This window comes from Pteropus medius, unplaced genomic scaffold (assembly GCF_902729225.1).
Source record: "Pteropus medius unplaced genomic scaffold, Ma_sr-lr_union100, whole genome shotgun sequence".
Classification (NCBI taxonomy): domain Eukaryota; kingdom Metazoa; phylum Chordata; class Mammalia; order Chiroptera; family Pteropodidae; genus Pteropus; species Pteropus medius.
The window spans coordinates 2,669,766-2,695,117 of NW_024340700.1; the positions used below are offsets into that span (position 1 = coordinate 2,669,766).

At 43.6% G+C, this 25,352-nt stretch overlaps 1 protein-coding gene across 4 annotated transcripts in view; it reads right to left on the minus strand.

Moving 5' to 3' along the window:
- The window catches only part of PRKN (parkin RBR E3 ubiquitin protein ligase), a 1,016,620-nt gene that overhangs the window by 496,585 nt on the left and 494,683 nt on the right, over nt 1-25,352 (minus strand). The window lies entirely within an intron of this gene.

The following is a 25,352-nucleotide window of genomic DNA, read 5'->3' on the forward strand; positions in this document are numbered from 1 at the left end:
GTGCTCAGGGGGATGCAGACACTCCGGCTTTAGTGGGACAGATGTGGGCTCCCAGGTCCTGCCCAACGAAGTCACCCATCGGCATCGCCAAATGCTGACTAGCTCGTAGGCTGGGAAGGCAGAAGTCCTAGCTCCTCCATCTCGGTCCTCCCAGTACGCTGCTGTGAAATATGCGGAGGCCATGGGACCACTGTGGGCTGTCACTGCCTCAGCTCCGCATACACAGAGCACTGGCCCCATGAGCGCTCATATCTGTGTGCACACGTGACAAACAGAAATGTAGGCACACGCGTGCTGTCTTCCGGGGACACTTGATTATGCACTCCTCGCTCCTTGTTTGTAAGTCGAGGCACACGCAGCCACTCCAGCTCTGTGCCAACTCTGTTGGAATGAACCGGAATCCCCCTGGGCTGTGCGAGGGCACATGTCCTGCGGTCTGCGGACAGGCCACCTGCCGGAAGTAGAGTTAACATTCACCTACCTTAACTTTACTAAGAGGGGCATTTCTGCCATAAATGTCCTAAAATTGTTTTAATTAAGATGCTCTGAAGCTGCATTGGTTAGAAAAATACTTTCCCTAAGGAAAGTGAAGCTTCGCAAATGGCATATCGAAGGCACCTATCTGCGTCTCCATTTTTTTTTTTTTTTTTTTTGGTAAATGAATATTTACCAAGAGGAGTTAAACGGTCATGGCGTAAAAAGCTGCCCTGCTGTGCGTTCCCTACCCAGGCCCACTCAGGAAGCCTTGGCAGCGGTCAGTCCGCTGGTCTGCGTGGCGATCGGGGCCGACCTGCCAGAGCTGCATTGCGATTCGGGGCCTGTGTACTTCAAGTACCTTTTACCTAACTGTTGTAATATTATAAACCAAATGCCACTTTGCGTTCCTGTTTTATAGATGAGGAAAAGAAAACGGAGCGATAAACTATTTGGCCACAGCCACGGCCATTACAGACTCGGGGTTCAAACCTGCCCTCTCTCCTAATCACCGAACGGGCTCCACTGTACCCCGCCCCCCACCCTCCCGTTCCAGCCTGTTGTGTCTCCAGGCTCTTAGCATCATTCTTATGTCAATAACGTGGCTGCGTTTTTAGGCTCCGCACTTCATGGAAATGCAATTTAAGGTCCCCATGTTCTGGGGTAATATATCCTGTACGTAACTTAACTATCTGTTCATCTTGACACGTGCCAAGGTTTATAATCACTAAACATCCTACACCGAAGCTTTGCAACATCCCCAGGAAGTAATCATTTCTAAGATCCCCTGGTTACTTATCCTGCCAGAAAATTGTTCCTGTTTTCATTTATTTTCTGTTCCTTCCTGCTGGCAGGACAAACCTCCACATACTCCTGTGTACGAAATGGTCCTCGGGCATTAGCAGAAGCAACGAGAACACCTTCTACTGTCCTGGTGACTGGGGGACAGAAACACGGGCCGCTTCTCCGAGAGAAGTTTGTGTCCCTTCCGTCAAGCCTTCCTTACTTCGGGTAACGTCAATTGCTCCCGGCTTGGGGCATCCACGGTGTCCTGCAGAGCACCGTGCATCATTATACTCTTTGAGATTTTTCACACACCTTTCCCCCTCGACAGTAACTAGCTGAGAGAGTGGTGTTGACGTCCGTTTCCCCAGCCCTTAGCACAGTTCCTGATGCGGACGAGATGCTTACCACGTGACTGTGGACAAAGGGGTGGACAGAGGGCAGAGAGGCGACGGGATGGTAGGGGGTGGTGAGCTGGGGGAACGGAATGGAAGGACTAAGTGGTTAATGACACTGACTTGCTGTGTGACTTACACACATGCTAAAGAATCTGATTTTTCTGTAATTTCCCACATCGCTAGAGTCAAAGAACAAACCAAAATGACATTTGAAATGTGCTCCGAATAACCCTCTGACCCGCATTCCACGAACAGAGAGGAAAGTGGTCAGGGGCGGCAGGGGCTGTCCCGGTGTTAGCCTTCCTGGGGGAATTCTACAGGGCTCTGATTTTTTTTTTTTTTTAAACTTGGCAGTTAAAAGCTAGAATAATGGCCATTCGAAAATTGCAATCAGTTTTCTATCCCCCACAATGTGGAGGTTCAGATTCTCCTTTGGAGGGAGTATTTCGTGTTTTGGGTAAAGCATCTAGACCGACGTTTTAGTGAAGACAAAAGGAAAGCGTAGCCAGCTCTGAACGGACACGTCGGGTGCCGTGGCGGAGGGTCGGCCTCAGGACGCACCTGGCAGACTCCACCCTCCTGGCGAAGGTCGCCCTGGGCCCCGGGGGACAGCACGTGGAACGTCCCGGGATGGAACGCTCCTTCGGGAAGAAGCAGGAGACGAGAAACTGCAGGGGTTGCTTCCTTGCAGAGGCCGCGTGCAGAGGCCGCACTGGCCCCGGCCCGGGTGTACAGCGGCCGTGAACCGAGAGAGGGGACTGTCCCAAGGGCGCTCCGAGCCCCGCATCTCGTGCCCCCTGGTGCACCGGCTCTGGAGTGCCAGGAGCTGGGACCCTGGATCTGGGCCTTGCTGTTCTCACATGACGGGCGACAGGCAAAGCCAAGAGAGCGGCAACTTTACTGGCTTCTGGGTGACCGTGGACAGCGGACAGCAAGCAGGGAAGCCGGGCAGGAAAAGCGCAGGGCAGAGGCAACCAGGAGACCCCGAGCAGGAGGTGGTCTGCCACGCGTTCCCCGCGCCGCGTGGACAGTCTGACGAAGAGCTACCATGGTGACGTTCACAACTTTTAGGGTGACTGGACAGAACGTACCAGAATTTCAGCTGCAACAGACTTCTGCCACTGGGACTTTGGCACCAACCATCGGTGACTGTACTTGTACCCGAATATGATCAGAACCGGTGGCACGAGGTTCGTGTCCTGTCTGCTGGTCCTCATGTCAGCCTGTGCTTCAGGGTCACCGAGAGTGACACGAAGAGGCTGACTCCCTGGGTCTGACGTGCACTTTTTTTTTTTCTTTTTTCCTTTCAACGTTCTAGATAATTCTGTTTCACAGACGCTTTTGAGGAAAACTGCGTTAAAGTTTGCAGAAGCCAGATGGGGACAAAGTAGTGTCACCCGTTTCCTACGAAGGACTTTTCTTCGGGGCTGACTTTTCTCCCTCCACCTCACAGGCGAGGCGAGGCCCTGAAGGGAAGGCTTGACCTCCTCGCACCTCCCACGGGAGGGACCGTGACAGCCACGTGCAGAGAAGTGAACGAGTCCGTGGCGTGTTTGAAGGGTCCCAGGATACCACGGGCTGCGTCTCTCGGCCCGCGCCTGTCGCTCTTGCTAACCCGCCTTAGCGGCTTCCACTCCGAGGACAGGTGGTTCCAGAAGCCTGGCTCCCCTTCTGCTGTGCTGTGCCTCCCTCATCGTTCACTCTCCACCTAGACTTCGGCCAGTTCGGTTTTTGTTACCGTCGAATGCACACCACCTCTGAGTGTGCCCAGGGCTCTCGGACATCATCCACTGTCTCTCCCAGAGGATGTCAGCAGCACCTCTGCAGTACCACAGGCTGCATCGACCGTGTCGTCTTAGTGATGGATGTACAAAAACAGCAAATGCTGGTCCCACCGCTCACTACTGAGGGACCGGACCGGTGCGTGGGCTGGCCCGACACTGTCGCGTTCTGGCTGTCTCGTGAGAGTGAATTTTGAATGTTTGGGGGATTCGGTAGGGATTAACTCTATACAGACGAAAGCAATGTGACCATGTGTCGTGTGCCGTGTTCCATCAAGGACGGACTTCTTCACCCAGCAGGGAACCAATGTCAACCAACCGTGCCACCAACCGTGGATTTCCCTCCCGTCTGCTGGTTCCTGCCTCCCGGACGCCCCCTTTCCATTCTTTACCGAATCCCCACGCCAGACCACCGAGCGTCACCGGCAAATGTCATGAAGTAATTAAATCCAGGGCCAGCCCTGCTCTGCGACCTGGAGCTGTGGCCCCACCACTCAAAACGCCCCACACTCTTTCTGCAGTACCTTTCTCCCCGAATCCCTGCAATTTCCCCGGAACAGCTGTCGGAAGCCTTTCATACTCCCCTAAAAACAACATGCCTTTTTCCACCTGCCCTTGACAGACAAATGCGCGTGCGTCCGACATGATGACATGCTCCTGGTCCTCTGCACATCTCTGCTGAAGAAATCGCTGCTGGGATCTGACGTGCTCTACACACAAAGCAGCCCTGGAAACACCTCAGAAACTGCTGGAAACACCTCAGAAACTGCCCCTCCCCACGCTTGCCTCCCGCCCCGTCGGCCGGTCACTGCGACACTTCACACCGACTCCCCTCTTTGCCCCATCCTTCCTAGAATCAAGCCTACCTTAGTCTCTATACGTGCACACACCCTCCCACGCCCTTGACGGTCCGAGGCATGCCCCACACTCGCCATACCCCTGCCCTGTTCCCATCGATGTCCTTCTGTGAAACGCGACCGTCAGGATATGACAGCATCTCACCGGATGTGACCTCCCAACCTCCTGCCAGTTCCAGGCACCGGATGGGGGCTTTCTGAGCCTTGGGCCAGGGTGGGGCTGTCTGCATACTTGGGCATCATCCTGAAGTAGCCCTACTATATATTTCCTGGCTCATTCTGAACATTCCAGAGAACTACTATCATTCTACCTTTGAAACAAGCTCAATGGTCATACATGGACTTGGACAAGAGGTAAATATTACAAAATAAAGAAAGCCCCATGTTTGAAGGCCTCTCCATGCTGTGTTGTGAGAACAGGCATTCCTGGGTTTGACTATAATGTAGGAGAAGCTCGATCCGGTTTCTCTGAGCCCCTGGCCTTTCCTGATCTGGCCCTCGTTTCTTCCTGGTTTAGAGAAATCCTTGCTCAGCATCTCCGCCTCCATCTTTCCAGACACTGGTTCATAACAGACCCCATATGCTATGCTGCGTGTTCCTCCATCACTGTTCTCAATCCCTGACGAGACGAAGGCTGAGCGAAGTGCTGACCGTGGATCATACGTAAGCATATCAGGGTCTAGAACGACGAGTCTGCATTTCGGAAATCTGACCTCCTTTAATCCTTCTGAAACATCTCTCTTCACGTGTGACGTTTACTAATGTTTTCATTTAAAAACTCTCTTCACATGTGACATTTACTAATGTTTTCATTTAAAAAGAAATTGGAAGAGGAATATATATACACATATTATATATACATATTATATATACATATCATATATACATGTACATATCATATATACATGTACATATCATATATATATATATATATATATATATTTGTTAAATGTATTAAATCCTAAAATGTGCTAAATGTGCTCCCAAGGAATTACAACATTAGTAGAAAATCATAACGTAAGACCTGTAGTTCACAATGTATACTTTATTTTATATTTGTGTGCCTTAGTTATTCTATAACTGATGTTTCTTTTCTTCTTAGAAAAAATACAAATCACTGATATTTAAATTTTACAGGAATTTGGAAGATCATCTAGCCCCGAAAATTCACCTTACAGGGAAAGAGTTTATGTTACTTGGTCAATATCTTTTTAAAGAAGCACAATAGAAAGCCAGACTTCTGAGTTATGATCGTTCTCATAGATTCTTTGGTAGTTAAAAGATGATTTTTTAAAAAATTGTCTTTTGTCTTAGAAATCCTTCCCTCTTAATACTTTATCAGAAAACAGTTTGGAGGCTTTTGGAAAACTATAGCAGTTGTCAATTGAAATTATGCTGTTCATTCATTTAACTATATAATCTTGTATGTTTTCTTCCTATCTTTTCTATCTTGTTTACCTCTTCATCCCTAGAATCTAGAATTCTGTCTAAATACTTGATAAATACTTGTTGAATGCATGAATCAATATGCTCAATATAAATAAGAGCTTTCTCTTAACTGTGATCCGGCCCTGCAAAGCATTATGTCAGATGGAAAATGCCCTTTCTGTTTAACTGTTCTAATTAAATTAATTTAATACAACATAGTGTTTGAAACAACAGAATCATAATGTTTGAGGATTATAAGAAACAAATCGAAGCAAAAATATAATACATTTTTGAAAGCTTTGTACAACATTAGCCTCTCAGAATGTCATTAGATTGCATAATTATAAACGTAGCCAAAATTTAGTGAGTGCATAATATGTATCAGGTACTGTTAGTTGCTTTACATGTATATCTCCTAGTAAGATGCTCAAAACAACCCTCATGGTAGACACTGTTGGCATTCCCTACATTATAAGTGAAGAACTAAGACTGTGTTCAAGGGCACGCAGCTAGTAGTGCTTGGAAAGTATCTTGAACCTAGCTCTTTCTTGCTCCAATGCTTTTAAGCCCATACTCTGCTGCCTTATTAAATTGATCCAAAAGAGGGAGAGAAAAATAAAAACAAGCATAGTTCTCATAAATTATTAATTCCTTCTTGCTTGTAGGCATTTTTGGAAAGCTCCATTTACTTAAGAAAATTACATGGCAATACTTGAAATATGGACAAAAGAATACATTAGACTTAGAAGAACAAGCGATAATAAAGAACATTGCAGTGCCAAACTTATTAACACTTAACTTTCCTAAAAGTAATGTGATAAATTAAATAGAAATAATCATTTTTTAAAAGCTGTTATAAGACAACGGATAACACACTATATTCAAATGGAAAAGTATTTGATGCTGCATATAATTCAGAGGAGAACAGCCTTCCAGGTAACCTTACCCAGCACTCTGTTTCATCAGGTGAGGAAAATTATCGCCCAGCACAGAATGTTAACCTTTTAGGGAAGTACAATTTAGTGGCTCAGAACTGCTGGTCAAACAAGAATACTAGCCAACAGCTTGTACTATGTATATGATAAAATGCTGAAGAATTAATTTGTGGGAATTAGGTTTTCTAGACATAGCTCAGAATTAAAAAACGAGATCTATCCTGCTTTTATATAATCAACATTTAAATTTCTTTCTGTCTTGACTATACATCTCTAGGATGACATGCTTAACTCATGTATTAAAAACAAATTCATGAAATTTATTTTCGAACTTTATAAAAATTCTAGACTATGTGAAAAACTTAATCTGTGTTAGTACCAAAGAAAAATGTGACGGCAATTGAAAGAACTTATGGCATTTGATATTAAACATGTTATAATGTGTATGTGTTAATCAAAACGCTGTAGGTTTGGAGGCCAAATAAGCAGATGAATGATGCAAGACAGACTCTACAGATAAGATCCCAAAGTTACTATAATACAGAGATGGAATTTATTTCAAATCAGTGGGAAAATGTATTCTAGTCAATAAATGATGCAGCAAAATTAATTTGTAGATTTCTGTGGGTAAAATGAGTAAAATTATATTCATATACTATTCACACCAAAATAAACTTTATATAGATCAAATATTTTAAAAAGTGAAACCATAAAAACACTAGAAAAGATTTTCAGTAAATATTTATAATGCTCTTGAGTGTCAAGAAAACCCTGCTATGTATGCATGATGGCAAAGGCATAATCCTACAAAGAAAACAATATCTTTAACTCCGTCAAAAGCTTAAATAGTTCTAAAACACCATAAAAAGACTTTCAAGTTAAATTACTTACTGATAAAACTATTTGTATCACCTATGACACACGAAGGGTTACTATAAGAAATGTTTATAACGAGTAATTACAAGAAACAAAGATAGACGTAATAATGAGCAATACATAATAAAGTCATATTCATGCTTCTTAGGAATGGGAGAAAGGCAATTTAACATGAGATGCTGTGTTCCACCCAAGTAACTGGCAAATATTAAAAATAATAAAAGCATCTAACTTAAAGGATAGGGGGAAAAAAAACAACAACTCTGTTCTCACACAGTTTTAGAGAGAATGGAAATTGGAGCAGACTTTCCGGAGAACCTTCTGGAACGAACCATTACAACACTTTCAATGTAAAGACTTGGCCACTGCAACTCTTCAACACGTGACCAGATGAGGTCACGGAAGTGTGCGTCGGAAGAACACGGGAGTGTGGCCTTTACAGCGACACGCAGAGCAGCTTTTAAATACTCGTTGGAGTATTTAAATATCGGAGCTAAAGCAGAACACAACAGCGTCGATCACCGAGAATGATCACACAGACCTTTATCTATTGACACGTATGAAGTAAAAGATACAAGTCACAAAACAGCATATGTGATATGATGCCACGAAAAACGGATATGTGTGTCCGAGTGAGCACACACATGTGCTCGCTGGAAACAGTCTAGAATACACACTTAAAGAGAACTGGGAGTTTCTCCGTCGGTGTGACTGGACATGAATCTTACACGCTTTTTTTTTGTGTGTGCAAGTACGTCGGCTTATTCTTTATAGCCAACATTATGGTCTTATAATCAGAAAAAGCAACACATATTTTGAAAATAATGAACTCAGTGAAAATGAGGTATCATAACTTTAAATTGCACTTCTATTATGACATTTAAAAATGTGCGGTATTATAATAATCATGTTGGCACATGGTTCTCCAAAAAAATAAAAGTCAACAACACTATTCTAAGCCATTATGACTGTTATTTTTTTCCTCCGGATCGGCTGGTAGAGAATTTTATCTATGCCACAATCGCGTGTTATATAAAATGCAGCTTGAGTACATTTTTATTTAAGGAACTACAGATGTTACAGTTTGTCACAAAGTTATGGTCAGAGCAACTTTATCAGTTTGAATACTTCGTGTTATTTGTAGAAATGGCAATCGCCTGCATAGGCATTATGCAAAACTGCCCCCAACCCTGTAGTAAACCAAACCTAGAAAAGTCACCACATTATAAGAACAACTACGGTGATAACAACTACAATTTATTGACCCCTAATAAGGAGAGGCTCCGAGGTATGCACTGCTTCCCCCGTATCAGATTTAACCCTCCAAAGACCTCGTACAAAAGGCACTGATATCTCCACTTCACAAATGAAGAAGCCCATAGGGTGCAAAGATTTTGTTCAAGGCCACCAGCCCGTACGTATCAGAACAAGAATTCACAATGGGCTTCTCTGATGCCACTGCCCACGCTGGTGTGCCAGGCTACACACTAAGTTCAGCCTTTTGTAGAAGTGCGACTTTTGTAAAAGGAAGCCATCAGGTGAAACCATTTATCAGTAAGTTGTTGATGGTGACTTAGGAAACATGCACACAAATCTCAGAGACCGGGGTGTGGCCTCAGGGAGCCATGACAGGATTAGATCGGAGGATCTACAACTGCATTTAATTCCTGTGTCATGACTGAGTGGTGCATTCGGTACCTATTAAGGCGGGGAGTTCACTGGAACATACTTGTTATTATTGATCTCATATTATCCAAGGTAAAGACATACTTCAGATAAACAAATAATTCTAGCCCAGCATGAATGAACTCTCTCCCAAGCCCATATAATGCTGCATGGATACCTTCATCAATAAATCATGGTCCGATTTCTCATTCAAAGCCCCTTTCATAAAAACTGTGTCACTGAGACATACACGCACATCCGTAGATCTGTACATCAGAGTGTATGTAGTCTTTTGTATAACTACGTGATCATGAAGAATGCTATGGTTTCAACTGTCCATTGCTGCGCAGCAAAGCACCCCAAACGCCTGAAAAATTTCTTTTTACGTTGATCATAAATCTGAGCAGAGTGAGGTGGAGACTCCTTATCTCCGCCCCCCTGGCAGTGGCTGGGGAGGCCCCGAAGCCGCAAGCCAGAAGGGTCTGAGGCTCGCTTCGTCACACAGATGGCAGGCGTGGATGGGAGGGCTGACCTGTGGGGGCCGGGCCACCTGGGTTTCTTAGTTTCCTCTCTCTATTCCCGTGTGGCCGCTCCATAAGGTGTCTCGGCCTGGTGGCCTTAGGGAATCCAGGCATTTCCCGTGTTGGCTGAAGGCTCAAAAGACAAAGCTAGACAAACATTACTTTGCATGCTATGTTACCGCCTCCCAAGTAATACAACACCACCTGTGCTGTTCTCTAGTCTTCCAAAATACATCACTAAGCCAGGCCCAGGTCCAACGGAAGGGGAATTAGAACCCGCCTTCGATGAGAGGAGTGTCAAAGAATGTGCGGACACATTTTAAAACAAGGGCAAGGCCGAGATAGTTGGGGATTGTCAAAGGAGAGAGAGAAAAAGGCGGGGAGAGAGAAAAAAGAGAGGGGAAGAGAAGGAGGAAGAACAGAAACACATCTAAGAGGGCAGCGAAAAATGTTGTGTAATTGAAGGTGTCCTACAGTATGAAATAATAAACTAACGTTGCGGTTCGTAAGGTCTTCCGTGCGCTGGTTAGCCCATGAATAGGTCTCCTCAAGGTGTGAGTTGCTAAGATTTAGTTCCTGCACCTGCAAACGCTTCTGGGCCGACTCCTAGCAGCTGGAGGACTTTCTCACCGACAGGTCTTTAAGTCACAAAGCATCATCTGAGTGAGCGGATAACGCATTTCTAATTATGCAGCTAACCGTAATGAACCCCTTCGAACCCGCCCCCACCCCACCTCTCACTCACCCTCTCCCTCCTTCTCTTTTCTAAACGATAACTGGCTGTCACCACTGTGAAGGGTTTAGATTGTTATTATTATTATTTTTAGTTTAGTTTTTTGTTTGTTTGTTTTGGAGGGCCACCTGGGAAATCTCAAAGAGAACCCTTAGGAGATACTCCAGTTGGAAAGAAAATGTGGAAAACTCAGACTAAATCACAGTTCTTAACATGATGTTTGTTACTCCATGGTTTCTAAAGAACCATGCTTTAAACAGTACATAACCAGCCTTAGAATAAACGCTAGCTTACAGTAATTGTGACTTTGCAGTATCCTAACTGACCCTCTGTCTGGGTCTCTTTCTATTATTTGGTGACTTAGCTTATCTAGTCCCGTAACTGTGGCTGATGGACCCTACTCTACAGGGTCACTTCTCTACATCAGTTCGGTTGACTTTACTTCATCCCCAGGAGTAAATAGAAGCCATCCACTAGAGCCCCTCAAGCTCAACACCAATAAAATGCACCTTTGTATTTCTACTGTTGTGGCTTCGTCCTCTTAGAGCTTATGGCCTGCCCATCAACCTGTAAAGGACCCCATGGAGCATTTCTTTCCATTTACATTTGCTTTATCCGTCTGAGATAAACATCTCCTCGTTGAAGTGCGTGACTGATTCAGTCCTCAGCAGTGAGTGTATTTAAAACACTTCATTGTTCAATCAAGGAAATGTCCAAGTTTAAATGCATGCCTTAAAATAATTAATACTATGCACTATTAAATACTACATAAGAAGCAATTCTCTAAAGGGTCTTTATATATTGGACATTGTGCTAAGTGATATGAGTTTTAATTTCTGAACATAAAGTCACATAATGACATTTATAATTCTTGGGAACATCGGTGTGAATTTTAATGAAATGGTAAAAGCACATGGAGAAATGGTTCTTTGCTTGATTGAAATAGTCAATTTTTATAAGGTAGGTAAGAAATTGAGAAATTAGATAACTCTAAGGGAAAAAATGACAAGTCTGGAATCCAGGAAAATACAGTCATTCCCACCTCATCTGTGGTTTCTCTTTCTGCAGTTTCAATTACCTGAGGTCAACCATGGTCCAGACATGTTAAATGTAAAGTTCCAGAAATAAACAATTCACAAGTTTTACATCGTGTGCTCTTCTGAGTAGTGTGGCGAAATCGCTTGCCTCTACCCCATCCTAGCCAGGCCGTGAACCGTCTCTCTGTCCAGCGTCCCCACGCTGGACACTCTACGTGCCGGTTAATTATGCAGTAGCCACCTCCATTATCAGACCAACTGTCACGCTCTCATGGTGCTTGTGTTCAGGTAAAATAATCCTCACTTTATTTAATAATGACACCAAATCACAGGAGTAGTGATGCCGAGAACTTGAATATGCCAAAGAAAAGCAGTAATGTGTTTCATTTACACGAAAAGGTAAAAGTTCTCAACTTAATAAGGAAAAGAAAAATCACATGCTGAGGTTGGTAAGCTCTAAAGCCAGAACAAACCTTCTATCTGTGAAGCTGTGAGTAAGGAAAAGTTTGAGAAGAAAGGTGAGTACAGTACAATAAGATATTTTAAGTGAGAGAGACCACATTCACATAACTTTTATTAGAGTATATAGTTATAACTGTCTATTTTATTACTAGTTATTGTTGTTAATCTCTTACAGTGCCTAATTTATAAGTTAAACTCTGTCATAGGCATGTCTGTGTAGGAGCAAACATAGTATATACCGAGTTCGGCACTACCCACGGTTTCAGGCATCCACTGGGGTCTTGGAATGTGCCCCCCACAGATAAGGGGAGACAATCGTGTAGCCATTTCTGAATCAGGTATAACAATCTACAGATATCGACAGTTACGTGATCCTAAGAGAACATCTTTCATTTTTGAAACCCAGGAGGCTTTACTGAGTCCTGAATCCTCATAAACACTCAGTGAAATTTCATGAGTGACGCTCAATCTTTGTTTCACAAATGGAGAACTGGAAACGACCAGACCAGAAGTTGGCTAACATGCATCCAGATGCAGAAGGATGTACAGGGAGACACCCTAAGTCTCAACCCAGCTCCCCCAGTCAGCATGCAGCTACAGTCGGCTCAGTTACGCCTAAGAAGCGCTGGCTGCCTTCTCAGACCATCTCCACCTTTACTTCCCATAGGAGCCCGTCTCCTTCCCCCTCTGATATTTTCAAAAGCTAATGGCAAAGGCAAGAGGTCCCCAGTCTTCCAGGAAGGTTGACAGAAGGGAGTGGCAGGGAGAGAAGGGAAGGGAAACCCTTCACATCGAACCATCCACTTCTGGCAATTACAGATAACGGAGAGCTGCCGATAAAGTCAGACTTTCCATCAACCACTAAACAGACTCCCACTGAGGAACATACTGGAGAGAAGCGAACAGATAAGACAGAAGACGGCCATATGGCTGCTCATAATGATCCAATAAATACACGAAAAGCGTGGTTTCTAATCGGTTCTCAACTGAAATCTCATCTGTGCGTGCGTTTCCAGTTTTAAGAAAAGCAAACGCCAGTTCTCATTTACCTTCATTCTCATGCTGACGGGGATTCAAGGGCAGTAAATAAAGTCACGTAAAAATAATCTTTGTTTCTGTTCCCCTTAAGATGTTCTTGTTCTTTCTTTGTTCCTTACCCCACCCCTCATGCCAGCCAGCTGACCTGCCATCTCGGCCTTCAGAATAGCCAAACTTCAGCGTGGTCAGATGACTTCTCTTACCATCTATTCATAATCCTCTCCATAAAAACCCACAGACAGAGCGATGACAGACACAGCGAAGGACACTGCCTCTTGCCCTTCAGTTACCGCTAACATTCCAGACGCTCTCTCCGAGGGGCCCTCCCACATCAGGGCTCTGGAGGTGGCCCCACCTGCTGGGAGTCGCCCGCTTCTCCTCCCCCCTCCCAGAGCTGGCTCTTTCCCCAGTCAGGGCTGCCCCCAACTCTCCCATTCCAGGCGGTTCTCACGTCTTCATAGCATCCTGCCCTTTCCTCTTCATCGGCCCCTGTGTCCAGTGCAATGTCACGAGGGCTGGGCGGAGCCACGGCCACAGGGAAGGTTGGCTTTGCACACACAGCGGAGCCCAAGAGACTGCCTGGCGGAGAGCAGGTGGCTAACAGTAATTTGCTGAAGGAATGACTCTTACCTTTTTCTATCCCTTTATTCCTGTCATTTCCTCGACCTTGGAAAACACTCCCAACCGTCCAGCATCACCGCCAGTGGAAATTCCACCGCCCATCCCTCAGGCCCCACCTCCTCCGAGAAGCCTTCCTTGATCACCTGTACTGAGAGAATTTCCCTTCCTGAAGTCCCACACGTTCTGTGCCGTCTCATGGCATTTATAACACGTCCATGTGTCTTATTTCTGCTTTATTCCAAAGGGAAGTCCTCTTACAGTCCCTCGTGTCCATCTTTATCAACATTCGGTTCGTGGTAAAAATCGTTTGTCTACGGGTCTGACTCCTGAAATGGTTCCTGAACCGTGGGAGCCACAGGTGAAACACCCACTTCCTTACCCCGGTGCCTGGCACAGAAGACGTGCTCAGGCTGTTTCCCCTTGCTTCTTTGAATCCCAGTTCGCGTCATGTCTGTGAAGTCCCACCCCCCACCGCGAGTCCCATGCCTCGAAGGTCGAGCTTTGTTTTCTGTCCACTGAACAACCCGACAAATAAATGCCATTTATGAAAATTATGGCATTTCTTTCAATGGAAAGACACAGATTTTTAAAATTCTGTTTTGCTTTCCTACCTTTAAACATAAAAGTTTTTTCTTCATCTCATAAAAACACTCATGGAGGATGATCAACTGTGAGTTTATTTCTAGAACTCTGAGTATTGAGGGCGATGCTAATTACCTACTTTAGGAAATTCAGATCTGAGGATCCCAAACTGTTTGTTTTCCGAGAAACGTAAGTGGAAGTGAATGTTTCACCACATGGGGGTCAATAGCACATGAAATTCTTCTCAGTTTTGATTTTATTCACCATATGTTTATATTTTCCATTCTTGATCTCAAGTTTGGTAAACGGGCTTTAAGTCTTTTTTGTAGCATATATCTTAAAAACTAAATTTTATCACGGCCCTCGATAACTTTCGGAGAGCTAGCCTGATCCGAGAAGAGAGATGATGGCTTCTTAATGACTGTCATCAAGGCGCCATGGCGTGTGGACCTCCCAGTGCCCGGAGGATCGAGAGGGCTATTTCCTGGCTGAGAAGCGGGTCTCATTCCCCTGACCCGTTATTCGCACACCTTCCTTTTCTTCTCACCCCATTAGCTGCCTATTTATGCGCACGGAGGCCATGGCAGAGTGACCTCCGGTCCCTAATCTCTGAGATTTCCATGTAGGTCTAACCTACCATCCCCAGTGAAACATTCACGGACGCTAAAGCTGGATTTAACCTTTCTTTGCTCCAGTTCTCAGGATTTCATTTATAAATCTATTTGAAATTATCTTTTTATACCTACTGCTATCTTTCTGGTAGATCGATATACTTTCTCGCCTAATGTAAAACCTAGTGGTCTAGAAGCATAGCTTTTTCTGATTAATCATGATAAATTCATTTGTTATGCCTTTGTTGTCTGAGGCCCTTGTCTAAAGCCATAACACAACCTTCAATACGGACTCTCACTGACATATCTGACTTTGGAATAATTCTATAGAAAGGCAAAAATTTAAGAAGTAACTTTTGAAGCCTCTGGGAATAATAAACTGGTTTAAAAGTGGTCATATGCAAGCAGTGCTGCGGTAATGTGCATGATTTTCTTCTACTGTACACAAAATGAGACATAAATTACAGCGCCGATATCAAAGATCAGCAAGTGGAAAAAAAAAAACTACTTACAATTCACACAGGCTAGGAGCTTCCTGGAATTGAGGATGCAAGGATTAATTTCAATATTTAAAAAAATTACTATAGAAACTGCACATTTGCTTAAAAAATGGCATCGTCAACTAGCCTAAGGTTGCACTGGTGGGGCTTCAGCGTGTACACCGGTTATCTTGTGTCTGTAGGTGCTTGGTACACATACGCTGACGCCTGGGACCTGGTTTCTTTTCCTTGGAGATTAATTTTTCATATAACCGTGTATAAGCGCCTTTAACGTCGCCGCAGAGAAGATGACTGACGATGCGATTTTCTCTAAGTTGTGCAAGAGCCCAGAGAAAAAGGGACTCTGTCACAGAACGTCACAGAAAAAGAAAATTCACTTGATTGAGTCGAGGCTTCAGAGCCTCACAAAATACACCAGATTCTTAAAAACTACAATTTCTTCAGCGCTCTTAAAATGGATACCCTTCCTCTTTTTTCTCTTTTTAAGCATTTTATTAGTAGTTTCAAGCGTACAGTACACTGGTTAGACATTTACATAGTTTATGAAACGATCCCCCCGATTGCTCTGTCCTCCCTCTGGCCCCCCACCCGGCCATCACATCCCTGCTGACTGCGTTCCCCGCGCCGTGCTCCCCACCCCCTGACCATCTCTCGACTACTGATTTGTGCTTCTTTAACCCTTCACCCCTTTCTCCCAGCCTCCCAGCCCCCCATCACCACATTGTCCTCTGTGTTTGTGACTCTGTTTCTGATGAGTTTGTTCTTTTTGTTCCTTAGATTCCACATATAAGTGAAATCATATGGTATTTATCTTTCTCTGACTTATTTCGCCCAGCATAATGATCTCTAGGTCCATCCATGTCGTTGCAAATGGGAGGTTTTCATTTTTTTATGGCTGAGTAATATTCCACTGTATATATAAACCATAACTTCTTTATCCAGTCATCTGCTGATGGGCATTTAGGGTACTTCCATAGCTTGGCTATTGTGAATGGCGCTGCCATGAGGTCTTTACGAATTAGTGTTTGGGGAGATTTCTCCAAAGAGGGTACATACGTATGAAAAGATGCTCAAGGTCACTAATCATCAGAGAAATGTAAATTAAAACCACAGTGAGATATCACCTCACACTTGTCAGAATGGCTACTGTCAATAATTCAAAACACAAGTGTTTGTGAGGACGTGGAGAAAAGGGAGCCCTCATACACTGTTCGTGGGACTGCAGATTGGTACAGCCGCTACGGGAAACAGTTTGGAGCTTCCTCAAAAATTAAAAATAAAACTACCTTTTGACCCAGCAATTGCACTTCTGGGTATTTTTCTGAAAGACATCTTCCCCCCCGCCCCCACATAGTCTAATGTATTATTACATATAAACTACATTTTAAGATTTTTTTTTTTAGTTTGTTTAAAGTTGCAAAATTTTACCTGGTCCTGTAATAAAAGTATCTACTAATTTTATCTTATTTTAAAAACTGACACTTATTATCAAGTACTCAAAACTTGGTTTAGTAATAAACTGCTTTGAGCCTGAAGAGTTGATCGGTTTTTGAAAAAGGCTATAAAAATTTTCTAGTTTGTCACCCAAATTGCACGTCGGACAAGAGAGAACATTTTGTCACGCTCAGATACTATTCAATTGTCATCTGAGTTTGACTTCAAAGCTTTCACAACTCATTTTTACTTAGAATTGAGGAACTCCGACTGTGCGGGACAGCGTGAGGGTGTGGCGCCCACTTCTCTTCAGCCAAACATCGGGGCAGAATGACAGGGACGAGCCTGTGCTCTTCCCTCTTTTCCTTCTGTTTTCGGTCCCCACCCTCCACCTGTAAGCGCCGGCTGCCCTCTGAGATCACGTGTGGCCCTTGGAAGCCACAGACACGCATGCGGAGATGCCTTTACTCACGCCGGTTACTGCGCTGGGCACAGGAGCTAAGCAACACGAGACTGAGAGCCCACAGCTCCTTCTACATCTTGCAAATAAAAGCTGTCACTCGTGACTCTCTCTGCGACAACTAGTCAACCTGAGATCTTCTCTTTGAAACAAACAGAAGCCAACCTTTCACTATTCTTAGATGCGGGAAAAGAACATATTGTTTATCCCAGAAAATCATCCTGAGAAACCCCCGAGTCTCATTTTGTGAGATGCCAATTCACATCTAAAACAACAATAAAAAGAAACACAGATCCCTTTGAGATTCATTTCATTAAGCTAAAACGTTAATAAGAAACTTTTTGAAAATAAAATATGCAAATACCCTATACATGAAAATCGCTCATATTAGGTGACTCTTATCTATTATTCATTTTATTTTAGTCAACATCTCCCAAAAAGATAAAATCTGCGATAGAGACTATGAATATTAACTTTTTATTCAAATTAATGTTCCAGGTGACATGTACTGAGCCCAACTGGGGGAAAATGCAAGAACTAACTTACATGTGGAGTAAGATGAAATCTCTTCATTTATTACATTGAGTAATAATAACGTTATTTATTATTTATTATACTTCAGGGGATAGCTTTTAGTATCTAATTTCATTTAAAATAAATCTTTGAGTTATTTTAAGAGGTCTTATACAGCTGTTTCTGATAAGAAAAAAAAATTCTAGTAAGACTTCAACTCCTGTCAAAATCAAATAATCTAAAGAAAATACTATATTATTTTACATGGAACTTCTGGTAGATATTCTCAAAAATCTAAAGTATAATGTATGTTACAGAGTGTTAAGTAGTAAAACCAACACCCCTCAACAAGAATAAAAACAATGACCATGGTCATTTACTACTTTGAAGATCTCTACGGTCTGAATGTTTGTGTCCCGCCCTGTCCCTCAAACTCCTATGCTGGAACCTAATCGCTGAGTGACGGTGTTGGCGGTGGGGCCTTGAGGAGGGATCAGATGTGAGAGCACTGGGCGTCCTCAGGACTGAAATTAGCGTCCTCATGAAGGACCCTGGAGTGCTCCCTCATCCCTCCACCACAGGGCGCCTGCTGTCTGTGAACTAGGAGGAGGGTTCTCTCCGGACGGCGAATCTGTCGGTGCCTTGACCTTGGACCCCCAGCCTTTAGAACTGGGAGAAACAAATGCGTGTTGTTTATAAGCCACTTAGTTTACATCCTTTTATTACAGAAGCACAAATAACCTATGAGAGGCAGGATTTAATGTTTTTTCTTTTTTTATACTGGGACTAGGTCCTTATCCTAACCCCTGCTGCCCAAATGCCAGGTGTGAGGGGAAGGTGACGGTCCCACAGTGGGCTGAGGATGTCCTTGTTACCAAGGGTCTTTGTGGGGAGTGCTGGCTGGCCGGGGCAGGTGCATTCTTAGAAGTCATAATCTGAAACTCAGGAACAATGTGTAGAGGACAGGACTTCTGAGGTTGCCTTGGCCTATGCGTGTGCAAATAAGGCACATACCCCCAGCACGCGTCCCAACACAACGATCTGCATTGTTTCATGGGTGAAATATAAAATGAAGATTTACACAGAAAATTTAAAGGCTTATGTCATATCCGGAGTTGAATTAATTTCACTAATGGAGAAAACCCAAATTGATTTTTCAACTCTTTTATTCTCAAGCATATACCCTTTGAGTTCACTAGAAAATTCTTTACATAAAAAGTAAGATGGCTTTCAGAACTAATGCTATGTCCCTTCCTAGGATGACAGTGATTAGTGTAAAACCAAATTAGGTTCAGAGTTCTCTGTCTAAAGGTCAAGTTTATATTTGTACTCCTAAAAACCAAGGTTAAATTTTACTGCTATATCAAATGATCTAGTTAGATTATCTTTAAGTACATAAACATTAATTAAGAATACATCAGAAACCCTGCCATTTTGAATTTTAAGTATATGCATATTCATTTTATACAAGTGATGGAAATTAAGCTTCTTTATGAGAATATAATATACAGTGTACAAAATACTGTCAAAAATTAAAAATACCCTACAAACTTAAGTATGATAACCTACTTAAAAATGCCTATCTTCTCACCTCCTTAAGAAACAAAAAGCTTTAGAAAATACAGGAGTCATGGTTTGTATTTGGCTGCATTGTAAAAATGCAAGCCAGAAAAAACGGTTTTAAGAGAAGTGATTAAGGAACTAACGTCTCACACTGAGCCCCTATGCCAGCCGCTGCCACTGTCAGTCAGGGGCACGCATACCTCCAGTTCATTTATTTAACCAACATTTATTTAGTGTTCATTAGCTATGGGAGAAAAAATAGCTGGATATGACGATTTCTTTTTCTGCCTTCTAAAACAGCGTTTAAAAATGTTATCTTCTTTTTTTTAAATAAAAGTAATCGTTTATGGTCCTTTAAATACTTATTCAGTATTCAATACTCCCTTTAAATATTAATTCAGGTACATCTCCCAAAAATTTGATATACGGTATATTTTCATTGTTGCTCGATCTCATAATTTCATTTGGATTTTTTTTCTTATTGACTAAGTTCATTGAATTTCCATGTTTAAGAGATTTTTTTATGGTTATGTTTTTGTTAGTGATATTTAAATGTCTGAATGTCCTAAACACAATCAATTGCTGAAATGCTGCGTATCTGTCTGAAAAAAAAGGGGGTGGGGCGGGTAGCCTGCCACAGCCAGGTGCAGCACCCACGATGCCACCTGCTCCCTGCATTAACCAGCTACATCTTTCCTGAGTTTGTACTGCAGGAGCTCTCAGCCCCTCGAGGAGTCACCTTACGACCTCTCATCTTTGTGGGAGATTTATTCATATGAGTTGTTCATTCCAAAAACTGTTCTTAATGTGTTTTGAGTCCATGTTACTAAGATCATACAATTTTCAAACTATTACATCTTTCCAGGTTATTGAAACTTTTATTAAAACCTAGAGAGCCACCATTTTGTTTTAGTAATGCTTCCCTTTCGCCCTAAAAATCTATTTCATATACAATTTAAATAGTTCGAATAGCTTTCTTTTAGTTAATATTTGTCCAGCATATCATTTTCCATTCTTTTATTTCAATGGCTTTGTTCTTACATCTTTTGTAACTTGAATAAAACTGGATTTTCTTCTTTTAATTCAGTCTAAGAATCTTTGTCTCTTAAACTTCAGTTAGGACACTTACGTTTAATCACAGTACTGTTTATATTTCTATCATTTTGTATGGTGTATGTGCTATTTGTCCCATTTCTATCTTCATTCTCCTTTTTTTTGGTAATAACTTGGCATCTGTATTTTATTTCAATCCCTTAGATGGTTATCCTAGACAATTCAAATGCATCTTTAGCTAAAAGGGTCTATGGTGACACCAGCTAGACCCAGCATCTCACTGGGCCAGGAACTGTTTCCAGGAAATCACAAGGGATTGCTTCCTAGACGGCCCCCAGCCTGAGGTCCCATGAGGAACCCGGCACAGGGCCCTGTGACCTGGAGGGCATGTTCCCCTGGGAGAAGAGGGGCTCCTCGACTCGGGCGTCTGCTGTGCTGTGCGCTGGGCAGCTTCATACTTGGCCCCCGGCCCTCCGTGCTCACGCAGCAGGGGTGTGGTGAGGACACATGGGTGTGGACAACGAACGCGTGGCCCAAGCACTGAGGCCCAGTCTTGAAGCCACAGATTCACGGGGTTCAGAGAAGCCTTTGAGGACAGGCAGCCCTCATTTCCTACTAGAAAAATCACAAAGGGGTGCAGTGCAGATGAGGGAGCCTGGAGCCAGAGCGATGCCCCTTCAGAGGCAGGAAGCCGCCCCGGGGCACGGATTCGGGAGGCTGCGAATGTGGGCAGGGCCCCATCTGTAGCTTCTGCGGCACCCGTCACACCGATTTACCAAGGCAGCTGACGTGAGACATTTCCAGCAGATCTGCACGTGGCAGTTTGCGCCATCGAGAGTATGCTCGCTGCACAGCCCCAGGAGAGGCGCCTCTGGGAGAAGGCCTCGGGTCGGATTCGGCCACGCACGGAGCACCCACAGCCTGGGACAAGCTCACAAGATCCACGTGTGCAAGCTCTGTGAAAGCTCCTCAGGGTCTACGCTGCCCTTCCTGGTCTGCCCTGGGCACAGCTGTCTGACCCCATGACCTACGGCGGAGCCGCCGCTGCTTGGCACCCTGGCTGGGCTGACAGGTACGGCAGCCACCCGGACACCGTCGAAGAGGGTGGTCCCCATCTCCCTTGCCTGTGACTGCATTAGGTGCAGAACCGGCCCAGCGTGGCCAGGGGGCCCTGATGGGCATCTGCTGGCAGCCTCTAGGCAAGGTTTCCTTGCTTCGTGGGTCTGTTTGTGTCTGCGCGTGACAGCGGTAATGGCTTCAGCCAGCCCAGGAATCGCCTTCTCGGGAGCCACCGCCGCAGTCTGCCCTGCACCGTGGGGTAACGGAGGCTTCGGCGCACATCACATTTCATCGTGGGTGTCCCGCTGGGATGAGTTGAGCATAGAAACGGCTGGCTGCCAGCTGCTGAGTGCCAGCGGCAGCACCTCAGGGCCCCGTGGGAGGGGGGAGTGACCCCTGGCCCCTGTGGGCTCGCTCACGTGGCTCCCCCACGGGCTCCGCAGAAAGAACCTTGCCAGGAATGCAGAGCTAATGCTGGGCGCAGACCTCCCCCTGGGCCGGGGAGGTGTCTGTGGTCCCTGAGTGGCCAGGGTGTCGTGGGGCTCCCTCCCTCTGTGGGGACTCTGCATCTGCCCAACAGTGGAAAGAAAGCCGTGTCCCAGGCCGTGGCCAGAGCGTGTGCATGAGGGAAGGGCCACTGGCAGGGAGGCCACGATCGAGTGGCCTGAGCTCGCGGCCTTTCGGGAGGAGCTCACATATTGGCACCATTTCTCCTACAGCTTAATTGGGGTGCCGTTAACACCAAATAAACTGCACATGTATAAATGTGGTAAGTTTTGCCGATTATATACAACCGTGAAGCCAACATCACACTTAAGATCATGAACAATTTCTCACCCCAAAAGGTTCCTCGGACGTGTTTAAGTCCCTTTCACTGGCTGCTGCTTGCGTCTGCCCAATTCCTAGATAACTGGGATACATTTTCTGGATTGTTTGCGTTTTCCAGAATTTCACATAGACGGAATCACGCAGTGTCTCCTTTCTCTGTTTGTTCGGTTTCTTTCAGCAAGCACGGTCATTTGACAGCCATCCCGTCTGCGCACGTGCCAGTTGTCCTGTCCTATCTATTCATGCCTACACCGTTTGTTCGCCAAGTCACCTGTGGCTGGACGTGTGCGTTGTTTCCATTTTTGGCTGTTACAAACAAAGCTGCTATGAATATGCATGTACCAAAAACAACTTTAATTTTAGTGAATATCTTGACTTTTTGGTGAAAAATACAAAGATGCTAGAATGCTTTAACTTCCTGCTCCGTGCTTACCTGCAATATCGTCCAGTAACTATATTTAGTCTTTATAAGTATGATCAGAAATCAAATATAATCATGCTGATTGTTATATTCTGTTTAGGTTTAGCCACATTTTTTTCCCACCATTCCTTCTCGAATGTCAAGCCTTCCTTCTGGGATTATTTTCTTTCTTTCCAAAATGTTTAGTTTCAAAATATTTGAAAGGTTTAGATGGCGGTACATTTCTTGAGTTTGCCTGAAGATCTCTTTTCTGTTGTTCTCGCCCTTTGTTTTCAAAAGATTTTCTTAAATGCAGTTTTAGCTTAACATTATTTTCTTTCACCATTCTGAATTGTTCCTCTGTCATGTGTCTTCCAACATCAATGCTGGTTCATTAAATATCCAGTTGTCACTTGTGGACAGATAATCAGTCTTCTTCATTCCAGCTGCCTTTAGAACTTCTCTGACTTCTGCAATCTCTGTATGATTGATTTGGTTTGGCCTTTCATTTTATTCCTTGAGATTCATTTGGATTCTTAAGTCTGAGAAATGGTGGAAAGTTCTGCTTCATTATCTCTTTCAATATTTCATTCTATCTTCTTCTGGTACGCCAATATTTGAGATTTCTTATTCTGTCCTCCATGTTGTTTAGCTTCTCTTTTATATTTTAAATCTGTTATGTTTTCTGGCTACACTTGGAGTCATTTTAGCAGGTCGAATTTCAGATCGAAGCCAAAAACTTCTCTTTTACCTTTCTTATCTGCTATTTAACCCATTTAGTAAGTTTTGTGTCAATTATAATGTTTAAATCTGGAATTTCTTGTGTTAGTGTGTGCATGCACGCTTGTGTGTGTTTAATCTTTAACATGATTGGATACCTCTGATAGTCTTTTGTTTTTTAATCATGTGTTATATGTGCTTCACTTTTTAAAAACATTAAGCACACTTACATTCCCTCCATTCATTTCAAGTTTGATCTCTGCTCACTCTCCCTCATCTATGATGGCTTGTTTTCATTCATGATTTTTCTCATGCTCCTTGAAACATTTTCTGAAGGAAGTATTTCAGGACCCACTTGAGTGCACCAGCTTTCTTGGAGGTTTTGGGTAAGTTTCAGCTCAGTTCCTGGCACCACCACTTCAAACAAGATCCTAGACTCAGGCCTTCACCTGCCACACAGATAGAGTGAGTACTGACGGGCCTCAAATTCAGGTAAAGGTAGGTTCGTGCTTACAGATGTGAAGGGGTAACATTTCTAGCTCCACGCAGAGTGAACAGAACAGGCAGTGACTCCTGGCACCTCCCTCGCCAGCTGACCCAGTGACGGCGCTGGCTTTACCAGGACTCTGCGGTTTCAACTTTCACTTTGATGACACCTTAAACCCAGTTGTGATCTCAGGCCTGTCTACCCAATCTGAGGCTTTGTCCCCCGTGGTCAGTGGCTGCAGTTTATACATTTTCCTCTCTGAAGTTCAGCCTTCTCTTGATTTTTAGCACGTAAACTGTTTTTTACCTTGTTGTAAGCACAGCCAATCTTTTAAAAATACATGTGTGCAGTTTAATCCAGATTTTTAAGGGTCTAAGTGAAAGGGTATAAGTTATTTTTGAGGGTATAAGTTATTTTTGAGGGTATAAGTTATTTTTGAGGGTATAAGTTTGGTCACTGTGCTCACCAAAATAGAACTATATTCTAACTTAATTTATACTGAATTCTATGTATTTATATCTAAATAAGCTAAATATTCAACAAGCAAAGGCCATGATTTTCAACCCCACATGACACAGTCTCCCGCTTAGACTGATTTTAGGCTAGATTTTAAAGATGCAAAATTGTCTATTCTGCTGAAACTGAACCTCGCCAATTAATATCAAGGTACATGAGAGGCAGTCAGACTGTAGCGATGGAGGGAGGTTTTCAAGGGACCTCACATTCCTGTAACGATGGTACAGAGACTGTAACGTTATACATGCCAAAGGATACGGATCTATCACTGTTATTAAATGAAATTACATCTGCCTGTCACGTACACTATACTACATAACTATTATACTTTATACAAGCATATACAATTATACTTAAGAATTCTCCCCTATAAGATATATGCACTTTAATTTCATCCCAGTAATAAACTTACAAGACTGTATTACGCTCGATGTCTGTGAATGACATACAAGTCATTATTTTTCTTTGAGATGTGCATTAACAAAAATCTGGTCAAGGTCCCCAGCCCTAGTTTGATGGAAAGTGACTATTATGCTGTTTGCTGCTACCTCGGTATCTTTGCAATCATCCAGTAGGTTGGAAGGAAGGCAAGTCAATGACCCTGGCCCAAACACTGTACCTGTTGCTATCGACAGACTTTGTTCCTTAGAGAAGGTATTAACTGCCAGCTGGCTGTGACAGTTTGTGAACTACCACCGATATTTGTGTTGGCATTGTCACAGGATTTACAGCTCAGGAAATACATACAATCAGATTATGATGGACCCAGGGATTTTCGAGGCAAAAAGTATAACAATTACAAATTACAAACATGACCATAATAATAAAATTATTTTAAAAATAACTTAAGTACTCAGGGTCTCTTTCAAAAAATATATGCTCTGTATGAAATGCACGGCGTCCATTTGCAAGCATACGAGGGATTGCAGAGGACAGGTGGTGGCAATTCAAGTGTATATCTGGTAACCCATGCTAGATTTTCTAACAGACCACCGTGTCAGAAAACTGCTAAGGAAA